The 25,514-nt window shown below is 35.0% G+C and overlaps 1 pseudogene; it reads right to left on the bottom strand.

The window, feature by feature from the left end:
• Window positions 1–718: 718 nt before the first annotated feature.
• Window positions 719–25,514, bottom strand: part of LOC150108128 (alpha-crystallin A chain pseudogene) — a 76,922-nt pseudogene continuing 52,126 nt past the window's right edge.

The following is a 25,514-nucleotide window of genomic DNA, read 5'->3' as shown; positions in this document are numbered from 1 at the left end:
AAGATCCTACCTCCCACCCACCCAAAAAAAAATCAGTGAAAAAATTTGCAGAGGTACCTCTGTCAGTAACACAGTTCAGTTATTTATGTAACTGGATTCCAATGTGGAGAGTGAGCAAAGCAATCAGAATGATGCAAGCTGCAATTGTTTGTGAAAATTATGGGGAAAAGAAAAAGACATTGTGTGGGCAAAGTCAGATGTAATGTACAAATGTAACGAGCGGAACCCCGTAGTGAGTCGCAGAATGACTGTACTTGAGGGAGGCTTCCCTCAAGTACAGTCACATAACTAACGCTATAGTTAGGTAGATCAAAAATACTTTGCCTACAATTATAAGATTAATTTTCCAGATTTTTTTTTCTTCCTAAAATCGCCATCAACTTTCAACCGGTTATGTAAAACACTGAATACAACCTTCATAGCGATTGAGGATGAGTGATGCGCTTCGGTTATGTCACTAGACGCGTATCCTCTTATAGGAGAAACCTGGAATAATATTTTGTAATAATGTGTAATCAGATTTATATTGTTCAGAAGTATGTAGAAATTAACTAAATCAAATACATCATTCATTCACCAGTATCAAACTTTTAAAAGTTTAGATACAGAAGCGGTTCACAGGTGCGCACGCACATGAATACGGGAATCTAAATTAGATACTGATTTTAAATGTTGAACAATATTTAAATATTCAGTATATACACAAAAATGGAGAAAATCCAGAACTAAACGTATTTTAATTTAAACAATAAAGCTTATACGTTTACATACATACCAAATAGCAAGAAACAATGAATATCTTGGTTTCACAAGTGCATAACTGCTACAAGAAAAATCACAAACCAGCATTTAACAAAGAAATAATAACGTTAAATAGAAATGTCAGTGTTCCTTATGCCTTCTTCTGCTCCTCCTCCTCTTGCTTATCTGCTTGATTAGTAACAGGCTGATTCTCCTGGATCACTATAGGAACTACTCTCTCCTTACCCCACGATACTGCAATTTTCTTTGGGGCCTGTATGGTCAGGTTGCCTGTGACCGAAAGAGAAGAAGTAACAGTGTCGGGCTTTACTTCATGTGGTAACATATAACGACGAGTAAACTCCCGAGAAACAAACCCATGCTCATCCTCTTTCTCACCATGCTTAGCATGAATTATCACAGAGTTGTCAACAATCTTAACAGAGATTTCATTAGGAGAAAAGTGGCTCACATCTAACGAAATCTCAAATTTATCTATACCATTCTTCACCTCTGATACACCAGTTTCGTGGACTGCGATTTATATTTCGTCTAGGTACATAAACTTCATTATACCATGGATTACGTAGTCGCACACCATCTGAACTAGGTACAATTCTAGAAGGAAAATCTAAATCATCCCATAAACTACGACGTGGCCACAGAATCTGTGATATTGCCATTATTTATACTCTTGAAAATGAAACCGAAACTTTTCCTACTCGTAACAAAAATTCCTTCTCTAATACCCGAAATCGGGACGTCAATACTTTATATATATAACTGAAAACGCACTTCCAGAATATTCGATACGAAACGTTCTAGAAAAATGCCACCTACCATTAAACTGTAACTACACTAGTCACAACATAACCAAAGCGCGTGTTTATCCGTCAGAACATTCTGGTAGCTTCTTGCGTGTGCTGGAATATAGCGACCTCTAGGAATCGATGGTTATTTATATTAGCACTGCATTGGTAAATAAAAAAAAAGGAAGAAAATTAATTTATCAATAATTTTTGGTTTTTAGCAGTATATTTACAGTAGCTTAAATGTAAAATTTATATCATTAAATAATTTAATTAAATGGAATAATACGAGAAATATTTCATTACATTAATTATTACACTTAATATTCCACGTAACTAAAAAAAAAATACATGGAATATTAATGGCAATTTAACTTTTAGTAGAAAACAGTAGTCGAAGGAAATGCATATATCGTAATTTTTATGGATTTCATTTTACAAAAGCATTTGATAGATTATCACATACCAAGGTGATATTTAAGTTTCAACTTAAGGATTCAAATATACACCCTCTGTTCAAAAAAAAAAAAAAAAAAAAACCGAAAACCGATCTATTTTCTTTTCGAAAATAGAAGAAACTAGTGGCGCCACATGTTGTATATTTTTGTTGACGAAAGCGGCAGCCTTCATTAGTGTTATGTCAACTGTTTATGACATTTGTTTCATTAGAAGCCGAGTTATAGGGACAAGAGTAACGGTGTGTTTTGACGAACGATCGTAAAATGAGTTTCATACAGAGAGCTGCGATTGACTTTTGTGTTAAACTTGGTAAAAGTTTTACTAAAACGCTTCAAAAAGCATGCGGTGATGAATGCTTATCCCGTACTCAAGTTTACGAGTGATTTAAGCGATTTCAAAGTGGTCTTAAGATGCTTGAGTACGACGAAAAGTCAGGCCGTCCAGAAACTATACAGAGCGAAGTTAACATCCAAAAAGTGCGTGATTTCATCAAAGAAAACCGAAAATCGTCCGTGAGATTGATTGAAGATGAATTAGGGACTCCAAATTCAACTGTGTACAACATTTTGACCGAGAGTTTGGGCATTCGTAAATTCAATTCGCGATTTGTTCCCCACAAGTTGACCGACGACCAAAAAATGTGTCGAATTAAATACTGCAAGGACCTCATTAAAACCGCTCGTAATGACTCAGACCTCCTTGAAATGATCGTTACTGGCTCATACTCAAAACGTGGTGTTTTGAGTATGAGCCTGAAACAAAGCACCAGAGTGCTGAGTGGAGACCGCCAGAAGAGGGGCATCCGAAAAAAAGTCGCTTGGAGAAGTCAAAAGTAAAGACAATGCTGATTTGTTTCTACGATTAAAAGTGCATTACCCACAAAGAATTCGTTCCGTCTGACCGTTTGGCCAGACGGAACGAATTTTGACCGACGACCAAAAAATGTGTCGAATTAAACACTACAATGACCTCATTAAAACCGCTCGTAAGGACTCAGACCTCCTTGAAATGATTGTTACTGGTGACGAAACGTGGTCTTTTGAGTATGAGCCCGAAAGAAAGCACCAGAGTGCTGAGTGGAGACCGCCAGAAGAGGGGCTTCCGAAAAAAAGTCGCTTGGAGAAGTCAAAAGTAAAGACAATGCTGATTTGTTTCTACGATTAAAAGTGCATTATCCACAAAGAATTCGTTCCGTATGGCCAAACGGTTAATGGTGACTTTTATCTCGAAGTTCTGAAGCGATTGATAGCGAGAATTCGTTACATACGGCATGAATATCGTGATGCAGGCAGCTGGTCACTTTTGCACAATAATGCACCATCTCATCGTTCGAACTTTGTGAGACAGTTTTTCAGCAAAAATCAAGTTTGTGTGTTGGATCACTCGCCGTATTCCCCTGATTTAGCACACCCTGTGACTTCTTTTTCTTTTCCTGACTTCATTAGCCGATGAAAGAAAATCAATATGACATCATTGAACTGGTTCAAGTTCAGTAACCATGACCCTCAACAGTATCCCAAAAACCGATATAAAAACCTCAATTAACGAATTAATTGACCATGCCAAACGCTGTGTCGAAGCTGTTGGAGAGTATATTGATTAAAATAAATGATTTGAATAATTATAATTGGCTTATGTTTTATTTTCAATCAAAAGTTCAGTTTCTTTTTGGACAGAGTGTGTAAATCTAGCGGATTGGTTTTGATAGGTCGCTGCATGAAAATTGATATATTAAGTTGCACCATAAGAGTTCAGATACAGGGATAGCGGATTGGTGGGCGGATCTTTAGGTATTTGTGACTATAAATTTGGAGTCTAGGAAATACTCTAAGGGTCATTAACAAATCTCGAGAAGTTCAGCAATACTCAGAAGCACCTGTCCAGCACTGTAGTTGTGTTATTGTTAAAGCGCCGGTACAGACTACATCTGGACCACAGTACACAGTTCTAGTCTAGGATTTGGAGAGAATGAACAAATTTAGAATGAGTAACCTACTACAGTTCGTGGCAAATAGCAGGGTAAAAAAAAAAAGCTAATGCCTGAGGGATTCAAATTTGAAAATGGATAAAAAAAAAATTAAAAACGTCTCAAAATGAAAGCTGAAATAGGAATTCTTGAAATAGATGAAATATTGTATTCAGAACACAAAAAGAAAACGAAGTCTGGATATCTGAGAAGATTGAGGAAAAAATTCCAAACTGAATGTAGACATCACTGTAGTAACAACATTCGATACACGCGTTATCTCTGTAATTAGTGCATAACAAGGATCGTTGATTGGAGACAAATCGAGTGCACTTGATACTAAAACGCGAAATTGATGACAATTAATCATGCTTTTGATCCCTGAAATGATATAAATCGATTGTATCTATCTAGGAACAGTGGAAGACATGGACTTTTAAAGTTTCAACAAAATAGAAGAAATGCGAGCATTGAATGATTACATCAAAGTTAGCACAAAAAAGGTGCTAAGTGAAGGTCGCAAAAAAAAGTGAATATAGTAGGTAAATAATGTATTATAAGGAGAAACAAATGCCCAAAGACTGTTGGAAAATAAAGCAGTTCATGGTCTGTATTTGAAGGGCAGAGAAGGGAAAGCTGACAGTCGTTTAACTTGGCAATAGATTCGGCATGGTACCATCAAAAAAAAAAAAAAAAGACAGATGGTCTGATACTTGATGCTCAAGAATAAGCATTACATACGAATGTAATAAAGGCGAAGATTGAAATGATCGGTGGTGATAGCAAATGCCAACTCTGCATGGATAAAGAAGAAGAAGAAACAATTGATCATCTGATTAATGCCTGCAGCAAGATTGCTCCTACAGACTATAAGCAAATTCTGCATTTAGAAAATATATGGTTTCAAAAATTGCAAAACCGCCTGATAACAGAGAGTTGAAAATAGAAACGCAAATACATTATCTGACTTTAAAATTCTGACATAAATATTTGGAATATAATATGCCGTACATTACTGTAGGTGAATGACTACATGTGTAGTTTATTGACATGACAATACCAGGGGATAGTAGAAAAGAAGAAGAACAAAAAGTTGGCCAAGTACTGATATTGAAGTCTGGAACTTGAAATTCAAGAATTTAGAACAGAAGTGCAATTACAGTTCTAATTATCATAGGAGGCTAGGAGCAACACTAAGAATAGAAAACGGCTAGAAAAGCCGAGCTTCCCAGATATAACACAATCTGAACTCCAGAAAACAGAATTATTCGAGACATCTTACACATTGTGCAGTTTCAAAGGCCTTTGGATAAAGCCCAAATCCCCACATCTGCCAGCCGGTGATTTAATATCGTTGTATGTTATTCATTGACTGCGAACTCTATTGATTTTTTATATTAAACATAAATTAAATATAAAATTAATTAATTATAAAAAAAATACCTTTTATTGTCTAAAGCAAATATCTGACGAATAATCTCACGATTCTGTGGATATTCTGAATAATAATAATAATAGGAAGAAGGGGAATGGCAATCATAGCGCTAGGTCGTCCAAAGAAAGAGCGTTATAAGTGCGACATTAGTTACCAATTAGAATCTGCAGGATGGGCAAGTACAGTTTTTCTTCACAGAAACTTTGAATTTTTGTATCCGCAAATCAAAAAATCGACTGTACAATTGTGCTATTTCAGACAATAATATATATATATATATAGTCGTGTGAGCTGTACTGTCAATTTTCTTGAGGTGTGAGTTAAAACCCGATTTTCAGAAGAGGAAAACTTATTTGCCCATACCAGAGATTGACTCGGAATAGATTAAAGAAAGGCTCAGAAAACGTTTCTATAATCTGCAGCTGGAAAGGAACTTAGAATGGTCTTTCTTCAGCAGCCCAGCATTATAGATGTAAGCGCCATTTCCATCGAGCTTCATAGGAACCCTTACAACAATTTAAAAAATATATATATTTATTGGACTCTCAAATATTTACATATATACAATTATCATCTTGAGTAACAGTCAGTATATTATGTTACAAGGTTCAGCACTAAGTGCTACATATAATGAAATTTCAATAATAATGACGATAACATAGTTTTTTGCTATCTTTTAAAATAACAATCACAGTAATAATTTACAATTATATAGTTCAGAGTTACACGAGTTATATAATATTACATGTAGTTTATTATTTTTTCCCCCAAAGTTTGAGAAAGAGTGATTATTCAACAGTATTTACACATGTGCAATTAAAATATTATATTTCATATTTCTCACAAACATACAATGTAAACAATTAATTAATTCTTCCTATTATCATTATTATTATTCAGAATATCCACAGAATCGTGAGATTATTCGTCAGATATTTGCTTTAGACAATAAAAGGTATTTTTTTAATAATTAATTAATTTTATATTGTATGTTAATTTTTGCTATCTTTTAAAATAACAATCACAGTAATAATTTACAATTATATAGTTCAGAGTTACACGAGTTATATAATATTACACGTAGTTTATTATTTTTTTTTCAAAGTTTGAGAAAGAGTGATTATTCAACAGTATTTACACATGTGCAATTAAAATATTATATTTCATATTTCTCACAAACATACAATGTAAACTCATTATTTACATATTTTTTAATAATTTACAATTATATAAATATTTACAATTATATAATTTATTACATTATTTTTTTCCATGTTACATAGTAATATTATATTAATGATGTTATCACATAATAATCAGTATCTTCAATATCTTCTTTATTGTTATATACTTTACTGATTGTTTTGTTACATTTCTGCATTTGATTATAAGGAGTACGTGTATGGGTGAGGCAAGTTAATCCCACCTACTTCAAAGCTATGAGTTAGATTTTATGAAGAGAGTGGGATTTAGCCTTCATTATTTATGTTGTTGTTACTGTTTATGCATGGGCTGTAGGCATTGGATGCTGGTGATTTGTGATGTGTATATTAGTGTTAATGGTGTATTAACTTTGTTGGTATATTTTTCAGAGTTCGTTTTTTTTTTGTTCTGTAGTTATCTATGTGTTTTAAAGTTCTTGGTAGGTTGTTGAGTTGCGTTGATATCTGATGTAATTTCACAGAAGAACTGTATGAGTTATTGAAGGGTGTAGGGATGTAGAGAGTTGCTGTAGGTCGTGTTATACGATATGTGTCTCTGTTGTTTCGATAGGTGATGTTGAAGTAATTCCTTGTTAATGTCATGTAGTGTTTCAGATTTTTAATGCTCAGGATTCTATGTGTCGCCATGTGCTGGTCAGATATTTTTTGTTGCGTGTAAGGTGACCAAATCACTGTTGACACAATTTTCCTGTGTAATGTTTCTAATTTTGTTAGGTGGCTGTTTTTTTTATATAATATTAATAATAACAATAATAATAATCGGTGCAATGATACTGGCACACATTGAGTGTGGTACATTTAGAAATGTGTTATATTCAGTAATTTTTTACACATTACCTACTACGAGAATAAGCTAAGTTATTTCATGAATCTACATTTTTTTCATTATGTCTGTTGCATTTTTTTAATATTTGCAATATAAAAGTCTTATTCAAATTATGATTTGCAATTTACTTGTTTTTATGTACATTGCTGTTTAATAAACATTACTGTCAATTTTCTAAAGATATTATCACACTACGAAGGACATTTTTATTTCATAGTAAAATACTATAAATAATTTTTTTTTAGATTTTTAGATTTTTCAGATTTTTCTTTTCTTTTCATATGCTTTTAATTTTCACTTTTCCCTGCTAGCAAAAAATGTGTGTACTGGCACCAACTTAAAACCTTAACAACCACAGAAGTAACACAAAATGGTCTATAATTTGATGCCTCCATTCTCCCACCAGCCTTATGCAATGACACTATCTTATCTTCCTTCCTCTCTCTCCAGGGACTTTCCTAGTTGCAAGGCTTTCATTAAATAGCCAGTTCACGAGAGCTGTTAGTTCTTTAGCGCACTCACTTAAGACCCGTGGTGAAATTTCATCCAGCCTCTCAGCTTTATTAACATCTAGAGTACTTATTAGTGAAATACATCCACTTCACTTACTTCTAATCTTCAACCCTCTACAACCTCTTTGGCATAAGACTTACATTCTCAGAATGAAACACTCCAATAAAGCAATCATTAAGCAGCTCTACAATATTATCCAGTGAAAAAACCTTCTACCACCTTTGTATCACCAGCCTTGGTGATTAGACCACCTTGTCCATCTAGAAAGACCATTCGTCCAGAAATTAAAATTTGTTGTATTTTTATAATATTGGTTCTGAATAAGATAGAATAGTATTGTACTTCATATAAGCTTGTCCAGGGCTGCATTTATACTTTTTGAAGCCCTAGGTGCAATATCATAATGAGGTTCCAAAAGAACAAGTCTATCTCAGTTAATCATATTCATACGCATTTTTTAAAATTTTTTTTTTAGTTTATTGAAAATAAAAGTCGACATTTCCATAATAACTCATTTTAATAAACTAAAAATAACACAACATTGGTATACATATATTTAAATATATATGTATATATACTAGGGGGGGCTCTGCCCCCCTGCGCCTACAGAAACTCCCCGAGTTCCGATGGCTGGTAAGCCGGAGACAATAAACGTGACATAAAAACGTTTCAAATTTCGGCTTATCTTTTTATATGTAGAGAGTATATATATATGAAACGTACTATTAACTCGGGGTTGGGATATGTTCATTTTTTAAATTAACTGACTTAAACCCGAGAATTATAACACAATGACATTTATTTGAAAAAAACGCAACATGTTTCGTCAAAAATGACTTCTTCAGGCGATAAGAACATAGAAAGACAATAAAAGACACTTAAATTAACATTGACACACTCTAAAGCTATACAACTATAAAGCCATAATATTCGACTGTAAATTACAGTTATGAGCTTGAACTACAGTCCGAGTTAAAGTTCTATTGTTGTACACCTGTGCGTGTGTGGAATCACGCGATCTCCAGTATCTAATAGTAGAGTTGAAAGAGTCTGCCAAATTATAGCTAAGATTATTATTCAAATGAAAAGGGTCTAAGGTGATTTCCCTTGACTCTACAATGCGGCGCTCTATTTCATCATGGCTGATGTGTAGGTTTGAAGTCAATGTCCAATCTATTTCATGTTGGTGGCCTTCGTTGTTCGTGTTTATTGAAAGCAGGACATGGCCCGACAGAGCAGTAGCTCTGGTTCTCTTATAGGCATGTCTCTCTGATGCTCTTCGAGACGTAGTAAGATAGATTTTTCTGTCTGTCCATAGTAAGGCTTTCCGCATTCACAAGTAACCTTGTATACACCTGGGAATTGTAGAAGGTTGTGAGGTTGTTTATAGTTGTTGAAGCGTGATCTTATTTTTGGCAGAGTCGAGAAGCACGTTTTTATGTTAAACTTCTTTAGAATTCTGCTCAGCTTTTTGGATAGTGTGCTGATATATGGCAAGACGATATGACCTTTGGAGTCGTCCTGTGTCTCTACGTTGTTACGTTGGTGGCGGGATAATTGGTTGTTAATACTTTTTAGAGAGTAGCCATTGTTTTTAAAGGTCCATTTAAGATGTTGTAGTTCCTTTTTTAGTTCTTCTTCATCTGACAGTACAGATCTTGCACGATTCGCTAGAGTTGATATAATACCCAACTTTTGCGCTGGATGGTGATGGGAGGACAGATATTTGCATGCGTTGATGGTTGAGATCGAGCTTTCCTTTTTGTTTTTATCCAGGGTTGATATGAGCTTCTTAGCAATAGTTGGATCTTCAGTTTCCTCATATTTGGCTAGGAGTTCCTCACTTTCTCTACTCCAACATGGGATATATTGTTTACTGTAGCCTCTAGGGATAGAGGCTTTTGCTGCAGATTGGAGTAGTTTAACAAATCTAGGATAGCAACTAGGAGTGGGTGGAATTGCTTTAATGGTTTGCTCGATTTGTTTTTGAAATTTAGTAGAGTTGGACCTGCGGAGATCCATATAACAGTTGGTGTTCCGCTGATGACTGGGATTGATGTTCCTATCTCTATTAATGTAGGACGATGTTGACCATTAAAGAATCTGTTAAGGATGGGTCTGGTTGATGGAAGAGAATGGTCTTCGGAGTCTTTAGTAACTATGCATAGATCTGGGGTGTAGGTTCTGTTCCATCTGGCTGAGTAAAGAGTGCCATCCTGCTTGGCATCACAATTCAAATACAAGTTATATGTATCCATCCAGTTAGCTAGATTATTACCATCCCATTTGTTAGAGGAATAGTCCCACATGGTGTGATGGAAATTGAAGTCACCAACATTGATAGCAGGATGAGGAGGAGGTCGGTCCATCTGATCAGACCAGGATTGCGATGGAGGTTTGTAGACATTGTAGATGGTGATATTTTGAACTTTGCTATCTATGGAGTATTCTGTATCAGGAACACTTTGAGTCACATCCTTGAGACCAGGCCGGATATAGGTTGCTAGGCCATGCTTGAGGTGGCAGTTATGAGACACGAGAATGAGTCCTGAGATCTTTAGTCTATCGAGGGCCGTGTCAGGCACATGGGTTTCCTGGAGAGCCAAGACGTCAATTGCTTTATTTTTGGCTATTTTACCGATGACTTCGGGTTTGGATTTAGATAGCATTTATATGTTTAGGGAACATATCTTGAGGTAGTGTTGATTATGGGACTGTAACATATTTTTCGAAGCTTGCACTTCACCTAAATAAGCAACGCGATCCTTGTTATTCCGGTGACGATCGAGCCGGCATGGAACTTTTTATGTTTAGTATTCATCATAATTGTATTGTAAGTAGTCCAGGAGGCTTGGAAACCTTTGGCCGCCTTGTTTGAGACATTAGCTTCGTGTTGCCTGTGATTCATCTCTGGGGTTTCTTTTATCTGAAGCACCAACAACGTACCAAAAGGCAACACTACTGGGGGGGCACAGGAAGGCTGTCTCAAACCCCCTCATAGACGCACTAAAAAGTCCCTAACAATAGCGGGATACACACAGAAATTTATTTTATTTTTCACCTTTCTGATTGCTTTACAGATGTTCAAAACATTTTATTCTGATATTGCTTTTGTACGATGAAACTGTTTTTTAAACATTAATTTCCCCAATATTACATAATTTAATGATTTATACTTATTCGGAAATAATAAAAATGAAAAAATATACAAAATTTGCTAATTTACAATAATCACAATTTGGGTTCGGTATCGGAATATTAAAAGTTCTCTGGTACAATTACTTTGGAAAAATAATGAATTCAAACAAAAAGAAAGTGCACATATTTTATCTAGCAGCATTTTGTGTGGGGGGGGCGGGGTTGATAATTTTGGGAGGGAGAACTTAGCCATTAAAGGCGAATTAATTTTGTTATGAAAATTTTGGAAATAAAATTTCATTTTGACGCATGCACCTACGCATGTTTCGGAAGATAAACTGCATCAATGTTCTTATCCATAGGGAAAATATCGCTACTTCAAAACTGCCGCATAATATCGAAATTGCCGAAAATATGTACATAACAGTTGACTTCATAACTGCCGTGTATTTTGATTTGTAGTGAGTGATTACGTATGATTCTCTATAAAGCAAAAATTTAAAATTGCGAACCTTCGCGCAATCTCTGAACTAACCTTCGAACTAAGATTATGAATAAAATAAGAAAACTTAATTTGGAACAGATGGAGGCTGTATTCACTTTTAGATTCGGATTTTCATGAATTTATAAAATAATTGTTTGACAAAAATAATTATCTTCAATCAAGTTCTGGGAGAATTTTAAAATGTATTGGCGATTAAAATAATTAGCAAAAAATTGATAGTGACCTTGATCTTCTAAAGTGATACAATATGAAAGTAGGAAAGGATTTCTTAATTTGCGCTGTCATTAAAAACTATAATTATGCGATAAAAACAAGCAGCAAAAAATGAATATATAACTCATAGGTATTTAGTCTGATATAACTGAGATTCCGGTAACCTAGCAAACGGCAAGCAACTGCGTTTTTTGCTGTAGGCAACTGATCTTAGCTGCCTACTTACACCAGGTAATCTACTTGAGTGTTCTTTTCAGCGTGAAGGATGATTGCCACTTCTAATGGACATGACGGTCAAACTGCACTTCTTATCCATGTTCTTTCAACAGACGGACAGAATATTATCCAGGTGTGCTGGACGTGTATATACGTCCAGCAAAGAAATGGTACGCTTACGAGTTCCTGTTAGTTTTATATTCTAAGGAAAGAACAATGTATTTCAAATGGAAGCGGGAGGCCTCACAAAATTTTCAGCGGCCTCTAGTTATTATATTATGAATTTAATATTTAAAAATAAATATTTTATTTTGCAACTATAACTACGCTGTTTTTTTTATTGTTCTTTGTGAGGAGTGAGGTTTTAACATGTGGCCCCCATAGAGAGTCAGGCCCTCAGCTTGCGCTTCATGCGCCTAATGGTAAATGCGGCCCTTAGCTTGTCTGCTGTTGTGTTGCCAAAAGTTAAGATATTTACCATTGCTTCAGCATGGGGGAAAGTACATACTCATAAACACAACAAGATACTTAGGGATGCAAGATCCGTACCTGAACCGGAAAGTCTGAGTTCGTGTAGTGCTTTGCATCAAAGCGGCTCTGTAGCGCAATTGGAAGAACGATGGCTGTCGTGCGTCCTTGTTGGAAAACGCCTAAGTTCTATTCTCGTCGTGACGAGGAATCTTTATACCCGTCTTTTTAATCAAAGGTGAGTTAGCCGATCTCGTACTGTGATAATAGGGATTTTTTCTCCCGGAAACTCGGGGTTTTACTCCTGCGTATTGGCAAATCGGCATTGAGGACACACAGAAAATATCAGTGGCTACTGTTATTAATTTTTATTTAATATAATATAATATTTATTATTAATAAATATTAATTGCTACTTTATTCTTCAAATACACACAACGACACTACTGCCATTAACGCCATCTACCGCCCATCACTACCAACAACAGAACATTTTGTCTGTATTCGCGTGTGTTCGATGGCCGATTTGCCTGTGCACAAGATGTAACACCAGAGTTTCAGAAAAAACCCTGCTACCTCTATGTGAGATCCGCTAACTCACCTTCAATCGAAAAAGCCTATATAAATATTCCTCTCGTCACGACCAGAATCGAACTTAGATCTTTTCCAATCGAAGGGAACCTGTTCTGCTGTTCTTCCGATTGCGTTGTATATTTTATTAAACAATAATAAGTAAATACATAGTAGTAAAATATTTACATCATAAATAGATATAATACATACAGATATATACATCATATATTTACATATGCTTTACTCCCCTTAAGGGTATTACCATTTGTTACAAGTAAATCATTTTGTGAATTTACTTCTCATAGTCGCGAACAGTTACCTGACATTACATTAATAATTTAGTTACATTCAGGTTTTAACTCTTAACACTTTTGTATTACTGTTATTAAACTAATCACAAATAAATATATTGTAGTAAAAATAACCACATCATAAGTAGATCTATACAACAAGTATTTACATATATTTTAACCTCCTTAGGGGTATTACTATTTGTTACAAGTAATTCATTTTGTGAATTACTTCTCATAGTCTTTAACAGGGATCAGTTACACGATATTTCAATTAGTTACAATCAGGTTTAACTCTTAATCCTTTGTATTACTGTTATTATACAAATAAAAATAAATACACATCAATAAAAAATAGATATATCATTGATAGATATATTCATCATATATTCTTCCGATTGCGTCACGGACTGTATAATTTGATTTGTAAATGATTTATGTTACTGTTCCAGTTGGTTGATTGTTCTGGATTTTTTGATGAAGCAACTAAGGCCATGAAGCCAGGGCATTATGTCTGTAAATTGGATATATTCTAGCCGGTTTTCCAGTTGGAGAAGGACGAGATGAGAGAGAGAGAGAGAGAGAGAGAGAGAGAGAAAATGAGACCTGAGCAATGCTGGAACGGGTTCTGGACCGAGCTCTTTATCAATGGACCTAATGAAAACGCTAAGTGACCCATCTAAAGTTCTCAGAGGGAAAGCGCAGGTTGCTAGAAATAGTAAATAGTAATTACAATAGTAATAATAATAGTAAAGCAAAAGCTTTTTTTTAGGAATTCAAATCAAAACAACACTTTGATATTTTTCGACATAGTAGTTTGATAGTCTATGAAGATTAATGCAACTAGATTTTATTTTAATGTATTTTAAATACTCTATTTTAACATAATAACAATTTATAATAACAACTATAATCTATAATTTATAATAAACCTATAATAACAACCACTCTATTTTAACATTATAGAAGATATTTTTGACATATCATGATAAAACAAAACAAACAACAGCAAAAAAACATTTATTAAATAAACAATTATATCCACGTGCAGTTCTCTCATGACCAATTCACTTCTACGAAAAACAGATCGGATGATATCATGATTATAATGACTTCTACATCTGAAAGGATACTAAACGGGAGTTCTCTCATACCAGGAAATTGAGAAAATTAAAATAAAACACACAAAAACTCCTTTATAATAATATACTACTTAAATTATAATTATGATTCATACAATAGTAAAATTTTATATCAGATAAATGTTTAGATTTTCCACGATACCATTATATATTTCTATCCGCGCGGTTAGCCTAGTGGCTTTGTGCTTAGCAACCATATGGCTGGGGAAGGAGTGCCCTAGGTTCGATTCTCGTCGACGACGTGAAGACCTTAAGGATCTTCCTCAGCCATAGCCGAGTTAGCCGGTCTTGGGAGTAGGCAGAAGGATTTTTTCCCTAGTTTATCTGGGGTTTTTCATCCCGCAAGCAGGCAAATCGGCTCCGTGAACACACACGGATTACAGTCAAGAAATACCGCCCTTACGAGATGCGGCAGAGGAGTGGCAGCCGGCTGCATTAATACGCCAGTAAACCCCTCATTAGGAGGGGACTCAACCCGTTCTTGGACGGACGAGTAAATGGATGGATGGATGGATTTCTATCCTGCTAGGGGGGGAGGGGGAGTCATAAGCGATAACACCTATGCAAAATTATTATTATTTTATTTTTATTTTGCTTCTTTGCTGCTGGAGATTAAGCAGAAGTACAGACTCTTAAGCTCGAAAGGTGACGACGGTAAATGGCGACAAACGTTTTTTTGAACTTAGCATATGGAATGAAATTGGATAATTAATAAAGAAAACGAATATGAAATCATTCCTTTCTTAAAATGTCCAATGAAAACACTAATCCTCAGAATTATAAATCGGATTTTGAAATATCAGTCGCACTGAAAATTCAATCTTATAACCCGGATTGTTATTTAAATAATCCTGTATTCCTTGCAATAAGAAATAATGCTAATTTCAGAGTTCTTTAAAGTTAATAAGGAAATCATATTTAATTTGCCGGCCTGTTGACCGAGTAATTAAATACGACTCTCGCTTTCCACCACTGAACAGCCTGGGGGGGGGGGGGAGTTCAAATCTCCTCTACGAGTATGGGTATCTCACAACAAAACTCATAATGGATGAGTTTCGAAATTCATCAACTGGGGGAAGAACACTGCATTGAATGGAGATGAATTTCATTGACCCATGTGAAACCACAGTACGCCTATTGGAGGCAAAAGTTCAATGTTTGGTTTCTAGAGTACGGTTTCGGGATTATAAAAATATCTAGAAATTGTTTCAAATCATATTACTAGAACTGAGGCAGCTATTCTTTAAAATCGATGAGAAATTAATTTGGCGATGTTATCATGATCAAGTTGTTCACCCCCACAAGTTTAAATTACTTGGAAAACATACTTTCGAATTCATCTTCTAAGAGAAATTTTTAGACCTCTTTTAAGTTAAGGCCAACTTATAGGATCTATGAAATATAATGGGATAGGCTGAAGGTCCTATCCCATTATATTTCAGTTGAATGATAATCAACTCCTCAACACCTTCTCTAAATCATTCATTCTATAACTAAGATGAAGAGATTGGAACTTTGTGGCCTCAGCCATCATTTCTACCAATCAATTCAGCCAGTTCGTAACTTTTGCGCTAAAAACTATAATAGTTTTTCAGAGGAAAATTCTGTCTACCTCCTTATGAGGCTGGTTGACTTATCCTGGATATAAAAATCATTATAAGGGTACCTGACTTTCTAGATGGACAAATCTAGTTTTTCCATGCACTACAGAAATGCTATGCTTTCAGTCAGGGGCGAATGCTGGTCTTGAAATTTACGCTTGCTCTTGTTATCATTCAGGGAGTGAGAGGTGTGATTGAAGTCTGATTACCGGAATAATGAATTACTGACCATTTAAAACTATATATTTAGAAATTTATGTACATTTAATCATACAAATGCAGCAGTTATTTTACAAACGGTATTCTATCTTTTTCAATTTAGCTACTTGAATACAAATTCTACCCTACGGTTCTTCTTTATAAACTGGTTAATAACATCGCCATAAAAAGTTGGTTGTAAGTTAATTTTCCTAAGCAACACGCACACGTGTAAAGGCTGGCTAGAGCTACTTTGACTGCGTATGGCTTGTGTTCTCAAACCCAAGTCATACGCAGTCTGTTTCTCAACATTTTTTGGATCATGCCCCACCTCAACGTCTCAAAGATTTTAATGCCCCCCCCCCAGCATAATAGTCAGCCAAGTTCTGAAAAAGTATAATACAAATATGTACATTTTCTAATTGTCCCTCAAAATATTCAAATTGCCCCCCTGTGGGGCGTACGCCCCACGTTGAGAAACAGTGGTTTAAGACGACGTGAAGGAAGCCGAAATGGTTATGCGCCAGCATGAAATCACAGTGCTGTAGCGAAAGACCTTGAAGCTCCCACAACCGAGCAAGCCAAGGTATATTTGCCTAGACGAACAAGCATCGGCCTTCGATACCCAACGCAAAGCTCAATTACTGCCGCGCAAACTTAAGACGTCTTCTATCTACAAAAATAAAAGCCTAAATGGAATGCTTATAAATGCATACATTTATTAACAAATAAGTATTACTTCTTTGTCAAGTAATGAGCTTGCGCAGCAAGCATGGAGAATTCACCCCTGCTTTCAGTGCATTACTTCATAATGTTTGTCATGTCTCTTCAGCGCGTTCATTTAGCCCATTAAGTTCTCCTCAAATCGTGACGTATTCGTTGTATGGTAGTTTCGCCACTGACGTAACTACCATCTAGAAGCGTCCATGCAAAGTCATCATGCAAAAACGAGAACTTCCTGTAGTCCACTCAAAGCTGATTATATATTGTTAGTGAACATTTACCATTCTTCCAAAACTATAAATTGCAAAGCAGTACATTTCGAAACTATGTAAAAACATGTAATAAAATAAAATATCATTTTGTTATGGTTAATTCATTTTCTTTATGAATATATGCAGTTAAAAGTGTTCTTCAGAAACATCCCTGAATTTTCTTAAAGAGTAAAACTTCAATTTCTTATCATAAGGAGTTAACGGACATGCATTGGTAATCAATCTCTACGCGGTACAAAACTCAAACTCGTCCACAAAAATCAATTAATCAGAGCTTAAGCTAAGAAATCTACTGATATCAAATCATTAAATGATATTTATTTTTGCATTAGTTTAAAATTCCGTTTTCAAAACGAAATTCATTAGTATATTAGGGTCAAAGGTGCAATATAGATCAGAGATACGGTGTTATCTAGAAAAGTGTTAAGTTACATTTATGTTCCGTTTTGAGGTCTGCTGTCATTGCCATATTTTAAGTTCCGTATGAAATGTAAAATACTTCCTACTGCAAAATGTTCCACTAAATTAACCAAAATTCTAATTTTTTTATAGTTTTAGATAACTGCTGTTTTTCTTTTAATTATTTGCAAATGAGAAATTTGTCCTTAGCGATTAAAAATTCATATGCCCGTAAAAATACTAAGCATTTTAAGCGAGAAAACTCCTGTAAATATTTAATAAATTCCAATTCAATACGTATTTGCCTTTTGAATTGGAATTTACGAAATTCAAGTCTAAATTAGACGTAATAATAAATTGTATTTCATATTTCTTATTTTCGTCAATATCCAAGAGTAAGCAAATAATAAAAGTTGCATGTCAAGTAACGTCACTGTTTCCTAGGAAACGTACTTTAGATGATGAATACAGTATTTGTAATAACTTGTACAGTCATGTTGTTGCGTTTCGTAATCACTTTCTTCTATAGTGAAGATCTTTCATTATTGCAACTGAATTTAGAGACTTTTGGCATATAACACTGCTGAAATAATTTTGTTTTCCCTAATTTTGGTATTAAAATACTTCGAGTGAAATGAGTAGACAAATTTTAATACTGATCCTTGATAAAAAAAAAAAATAAAAAAATAAAAAAAAATTTCGGGTTCTGCGGGTTCGAATTCCAATGTGGGTTTGCTGTTTATGATTGTCTATAGGTTGGAGATGAATTTCATCGCCCGATGTGAGAATATCTTCAAGCTTACTGGAGCTCTGAAATGTCTTAAAAAGTTCCATGTTGTCTCTAGAGCAGGATTCCTGGACTTTGTGAAAATTAAATATCATATGATTTTTATTATAGATATATAGTACAGGGTAGTTCAAAATTCCACGTACAAACTTTGAGGGGAGGTGGAGAACATCAAAATCAACCATATTCAGATAGGAAAGCATGACCGGAAATGCCACCCGAAAGTGTTAGGTGGCGCTATTCTCCAGCGCTCCAGGTGAGCTTCCTCATTCAAGCTTTCGACATCATACGAAGAATATGCGTCGTTTTACGAACGCTGAGATAGCAGACATGCACCTCGTTTACCATATTATGTATCCAACTACTATTGAACTGTTCAGTTACGCCTAATAAAGTTTTTTACACTGCCTTTGTTATTTCTGTATCTTTGTATCCCTGTTTAGTACCTTCCGGTGGCATTTCCGGTCATGCTTTCCTATGTGAATAAGGTTGATTTTTATGTTCTCTACCTCCACTCAAAATTTGTACGTGGAATTTTAAACCATCCTACTCGGCTTATATCTAAAATATCTATCGTCTGCAGATATTTTAGGATGGTTGATGAAGTATAGATGGAAGAATCTATCGAGTGGAGTGGTCTTCCGCGATGAGTCTTCGGACATCATAAACTATACAACAAGTTTTTATGCTGCATGTTGGTAGAACAATAAAACTTAGTAGACGTCATTATAGTGGAAGGCGTCTCCGTAACCTCGGTCAAAAAAAGTGGGGTAAAACCTGTCGGATCAAAGCTGATCGCAAGAGTTAACATGGTGGGCCAGAGCGTACGGAATTTCTTTTCCAAGGCTAGATCATCTACATCAATGTTTCTTAAACTTTTTTAGATTGCGGAATCCTACATAAAAATATTTATTTTCCGCGGAACCTCGTATGCACATTTTCATAAAAAATTCGGAAAATTAATCACGACAGTGATCTGTTACGTGCAAAATAATTTATCAAGAAAAAATATGAGACATAATATTACAAATAATGAGTCGATGGGTCCAGTAGATAACTGTTCCAGTAACGAATTGTTCTTCATTTTTTTAAAAAATATTATTAAAATTGTAAATCAGATCTTAAAATGCAAGCTCTGTCAACGCGGTTAGTAGTTGGAAGGGGATCAATCGTTCGATGCTGTTGGCACACTCACCGTCGATGAGTCTTTGGACTCCTGGAGATGTCACATAATAATAATATCTTCTTCATTCCTAGAGAGAATTTTTTTTTTTTCACTTTTTGCCAAAAATGAACGGATCCAAAACCCACAAAACATTTCTCTTCAGTCCTTCTGTTGGGGCTTCTGTTATCAATAAAATAACAATCATAAAAACTAACTTGCGCTCTTTACTTGTATCGGTAAATAAACTACATAATTATAGATATTAACATCGTCATTGCGCCGTAACAACTGGTGAACGATCCCCCCCCCCCCCTGGCTATGATAGAGACCATACTCCTCCTACACACAGTTTCGTCAGATTATACTTTTCTCATTTGTTGAAGATTTCTTTCAGAAAAAAACATATAATACAAGTTATAAATGTCTGTATGTTGGTGTACAAAGTTTTCGCGGAACCCTATGGTTCTGTGAAACACAGTTAAAGAAACACTCGTCGAAGCATTCTCCAACTTAAGAATATCGGACACAAATGCAGAACTTGCTGTTCTAATACTCTTGTTTAATTGCCCAATATTGAAAAAGTACGGATTTTCATCGTTTGAATTAGATACGAAATCTTCACATCTGTGGATATTTCAAATGATCGAATTGATATCATTAAATGCTTGTTGTATTTACATTATTGAGTATGCTATCGTTTGAAGGACTGATACAAGAAGCAGCAAAACTTAAACTTAAACAAAAAAACAAACTAACATTAAGTGAAGATACACCCTACTGAAAGCTAAACTAAAACACATATGTTTGGATTTAAAATAATCGCTCTTTAGATAAAGGTAATAACTCTTTGGGGTGTAATAATTTACCTTATGTACAAGATAATTCGCGGTGGATCTCAAAAAAAAAAAAAAAAACTGAGAATTATTCATCCTCAAAAATCTAAATTTTATGTTCAATAAAACTATCCTCAGGTCTCCTAATACTATGTCATATTTTTCAATAGTCCAGCGGTGTCATTTCCTCAACGTGTAATAATTCCTGTATTAGACAGCACTTTCCCACCGAACTGGCAACGTATCCTTGAGTTGAAGAATTAATTGCTGCTTTCATGAACAACAATAAAGAAATCCTTGTACACGTTGTATGAAAGCATTCGAAAAGCTTTCATTCGTCAAATGGTTTCCATGGCAGCCATTTCTATTTCCGGCTCTGAACGCTCATCTTTTATACTCATTAGGAGGAAGAATAAAGAATGAAGTTGCAGGCTGACATTATTCACTGTATTCATGAGTGGGAATTTTATTTCCTCTATTTAGTTAGTTATTTTTGCATGGTGATTTTATAACTTAGAAGGGGGAAAAATTCATTGCGAAATTCGATTTTTTTTTCTTTTAATTAATTTTTCAAGTGATGAAAAGGAATTCCTTGTTTAAGTTCTGCTTTGAGGTATCCTATAACTGTGCCATATTCCATTTATGACAGGACCCCTGTTCAATTTACGAGGTTATAGAAATATGATACAAATAGTGTATAATGTTATTTTTTTTACATTTAAGATGTTGTGTTAATATCTGAGTTAATCGCATATTATTTGTTATAATTCAGACATTGCTCATCAGCCAGTGTTTTACATATTTTAATTAGTTAAGCATGCTCTTTTTTTTTTTTCTCCCTAGATGTTCACAAAGGATGGATGTATTAGCGCATATTAGGTACACGATACTTTATAAATTATTGCTGTGAATGGACTCAGTTGATGGAGAATGATATACTGACGGAATAGATTATTATTAATATTATTATCCAAGACTTCCAGAAAGTAAAAAACTCGTCGAGAGAAAGGCCATAGTTTACCCAACTCAGCTGTTATATCTACTCTTAAACTTATTCACACTAGATGCGTTCACCACTTCAACAGACAAACTGTTCCACTCGCACAGTTCTCTAGCTTTCTCCCCTTTCTTAACCGTACATAAACTTAACTTCCGCGTATACCTCCCTTGTCCTCTTCTCACCTTCCATATAACGAAAAATTTCATCAGTAATATTATAGACTATCATATCACTCTTTTTCATGTTTATCAGTGTCTGCAATTTTTATCCTCTCAATTTGTCCTCATAATCTACATGCCATAATCCCGATATCATCTCTGTTACTCTTCTTTGCACACCCTTTCTACAGCTTCTTTATCTCATCCCCTCTCCTCCAAACCCGGGAGACCAAATATGTGCACAGTAATCCTGGTGGATTATAGTAATCCAAGTGCAATACAAAGGGTATAGCATCAAGGATAAAAGGGATTACTAATGATCGTCGATAAGTTGTGTCTGCTTCAAGTGGAATTTCAGGGAAACATTAGTGAAAACAGCTTTGAGACTGTCTGGTGTGAAGTTTGGATGAGGAGTGTGGATATTAGATATTTAGTAGTATTATTATATGCCGACTAATGTAGAAGAATGTGTTTTTGAGATGTTCAAGCACAAAAGATTTGTGACTGACAGACAAGTTTTGTAATAATAATAATAATAATAATGGAGAAAAGAAAGAATTAGTAGTCTCAGGACCTTGATTAGAAATCAGTTACTGCCAATGTCGAATCAGATCTTTAAAGTTAAAAGAATAAATAAAGTGGAGGTGAAAGCGATGAATTATAATCAATAGCTACCATCAGGAGTCCTATGACACTGGGGTTTTCTCAAGAAAAAAATCTAACTGACTTCAGAATACTCGAAGAATATTTTTTAGTCGAGATATGTAGTAAAGTCAGGAGGAATTATCATAAGAAAGAGACTGGCTGAGTCGACAAAGCAAAATCCTATAGTTATGTGATTGGTAGAAGAAAGGCGTTGAATGTGGAAGATTGTTTTTAGTTGTTAGTGATAACACACGGGCGACATCGCCAGAAGGTACTCTGAAATGTTCTGCGAGTGCTTAGCGTATTTGGTTTGGGGGGGGGGATAAGTGAATACAGTTAAAAGGAAGAACAGAGACTAGATGTCCATGAAAGTGAAGTATTTGGAATTTTAAATAAGCTTGATGTTAAAAAGGCTGTAGGACCTGATGGATATCACAATGTGCATTAAAGAAATGCGCAAAGGAATTGCTATTGTTCTAGATGAATGGAAGGAAAAAAAAAAACAAAAAAAAACAGCGAAGTAGTTTGGAGATAGATGGGCAATCCGGAGCCCGATTAGAGGGATAGTTACATGAAGGATAAAAGCCTGAAAGTTGGGTATTATGGAGGAACAATGTTAAGAGGGTGGTGAGGGGGGGAACAGAGTGCCACAGATTCTGTTGGGACTTTGCTGTTTAATTTTTATACTGATAATATAGTTCAAGGTTTAAAAGGAGCTATTCAACTTGTTTTCTAATAATAATAAAGTGAGGAGAGCACTCGAAGAGCTCTGATGTGATGTTACCTACAAAAGAATTTGAATACGTTGGATTTTTATAGACATAAATGAATATATCAGTCAATGTTATCAAGTGGATGGAGGAGATGGGATGTATTTGGTGGAGCTTCACTTCCCTATATGGTGGCCGGAAAATAATATTCAAGAAAGGAGAAATGCCAGTGTAGCTTGGAAAAACACAGAATATATTTAAGCAGTATTTCCTGGTTCATTCCATCTTTTATTAACATATTAGGCTTATCACAGTCAAGCACATTCCCCCCCCCCCCCTCTCTCAAACCTAATGAATAGTACAGGTAAGATGAAGGTTCATGCGAAGTAAGTTGCATGAAGAAAGAAAAAAATCCTTACTCCAATTCAGAAATCGAATAAGCTCTTGGTTCTCCGTTCATGTTTCTTGATTTCCTCAATTTTTGTTTTCTCCCCACATTTGTTGACTGGCTTCTTGATTCAATGTAATTTTCTTTCCAGACTTTCTACCACATGTTCGTCACACTCATAAATTAAAAAAACCTTCCTTAACAAAGTAAAATTACAGAAACGCTTAGCACCTCTGGAATTTAAAATCAAATTGTCACAATGCAATTTTTCAAATTTCGCTTATTGAGTTCACAGACTGATAAAATATTCAAACTGCTAACTATAAATTTAGTGTGCTCTGCACCAACAGTACATCCCATCCACCCGAAATCGCAACCATAACACACGCTAAATACTGGTCTTTGCATAGACAACCACTTAAATGGACTAACCATAGAGAATGCCTACATGCCAAAACTTGTCATCACTGCTGCACAATTGTATGAAGCGAAAGACAATACCAAAAACATCAAAAGATTATACACGCAGAATATGGCACAAATTGAACGAATGATCTATGTTAGTATCATGTATGGGTTGAACAAACACCTCGTGGATGGAATTACCATAAAAAAACCTCGTCGAACACAAATATTATAAAAAAAATGAAAAAGCTTTTATGTACATGTATTTATTTTAATATTATAAAAATGAAAATTTACAGTCATTACATCATCATTATATATATGTAACCCTCAGTGCTACATTTGTCAAAGTATCACATTAGAATTTTTATCTAAAAATGTTCATTGTACATATTTACAATATATGTAAACTAGACAAGCTATAGCCTATGACCTCTCATCGGTATCGCTAACCTAAAATTTACTCAATAGAGGGACCTCTTAAAAGTTATGGTTAAAAGCCACAACAATCTTAAATCTGACCCTGATTTGATTGACGGAAAAATATTTGAAAATAAGTAGTTTCAATTATTATTATTATTATAGTTGCTGTATTCCTTCCAACTTGCGACACTCTTCCTGGCACTACCTGTCAGCTTCCAGCTAAAATAGAATCGCCGTGTTTACATACTAGAATCTCCCCTTCCATGGAACTGTCACAAACGAATCAGACTTAATACCACACCGGATGACAGCTTCCCTTTTAGTCTCCTCGTCCTTTCTATAACAATAAATTACATCATAAAATATTAACCCATGCGGAACCGTCTTTTGTTACCTAGTTGGCAACGCGGTAGTCAGGCTTCTCAGACATCTCTTCCGGGAAGTCTCGCCTGTAACACGACTGGAATTTGTCCAGCTTTGTGTTCACTTCAGTACTGCCACTGCGGTGGCTTACACCGACCTTGAAAGGACAAGCTGTTGCATTGTAAAGGCACGTAAAGAATGCTACCTTTCTAGCTGTAATTAATATGAAGAAAGAGAGAGAGAAAATAATTTTTAGTTCTTTTATATTTTATTACTCTCGTGTCATAGCAAGTCTAGAAGTGAAATCTTTAATCTTTTTGATCTGTTAATTTTCCCGCATACCGTTAAAACAATTATGGTTCATAAATCTGTAAATGACAGCTTTATAAATTTCAACGTTTATTTGGCTCTCATACGAACTTCCCAACGTCCCTCTGTCCGTCCTTTGATGAGCTCCAATAACACAGGCATTAGAAATCCTCCTGACGTAGAAGTTCCAGCTCAGCCTGGCAATTGCACGCGATGGCATTTTCTACCATATAAAGTCAAGAATTCATTCATATTTATTAGAGCCCACGCACGTTGTGCGTGATGACTTCAGAAAGCACACGCAAACATTTTTCTTTAGCTTGAAAATGTTTCTTTTTAAAGTGGTTTGAATCTAAAATAACAATACTAACCAATTGTTTTGAAAAGTTATATCAAATATATGGAGATGAGGATCCAGTAATATACTAGTTAGGATATTTTTATTTATAAAGTTGCCATTTATTATACTTAGAATAATCATATATATTATTGAATCCATATTCTACTTTACCTTCCAACGTGTTAAGTTTAAAGGATAGCTACTAACGAAAATACTTCTCATAAACGTAACGAATGCTATGAAAGACTGGTTAATCCTACAGCATCAATCTCTGTTAT

This window comes from Typopeltis vanoorti, chromosome 3 (assembly GCF_054136105.1).
Source record: "Typopeltis vanoorti isolate ZY-2024b chromosome 3, IOZ_Tvanoo_1.0, whole genome shotgun sequence".
NCBI classification, from domain to species: Eukaryota; Metazoa; Arthropoda; class Arachnida; order Uropygi; family Thelyphonidae; genus Typopeltis; species Typopeltis vanoorti.
This window is presented reverse-complemented; position numbering and strand designations above follow the sequence as displayed.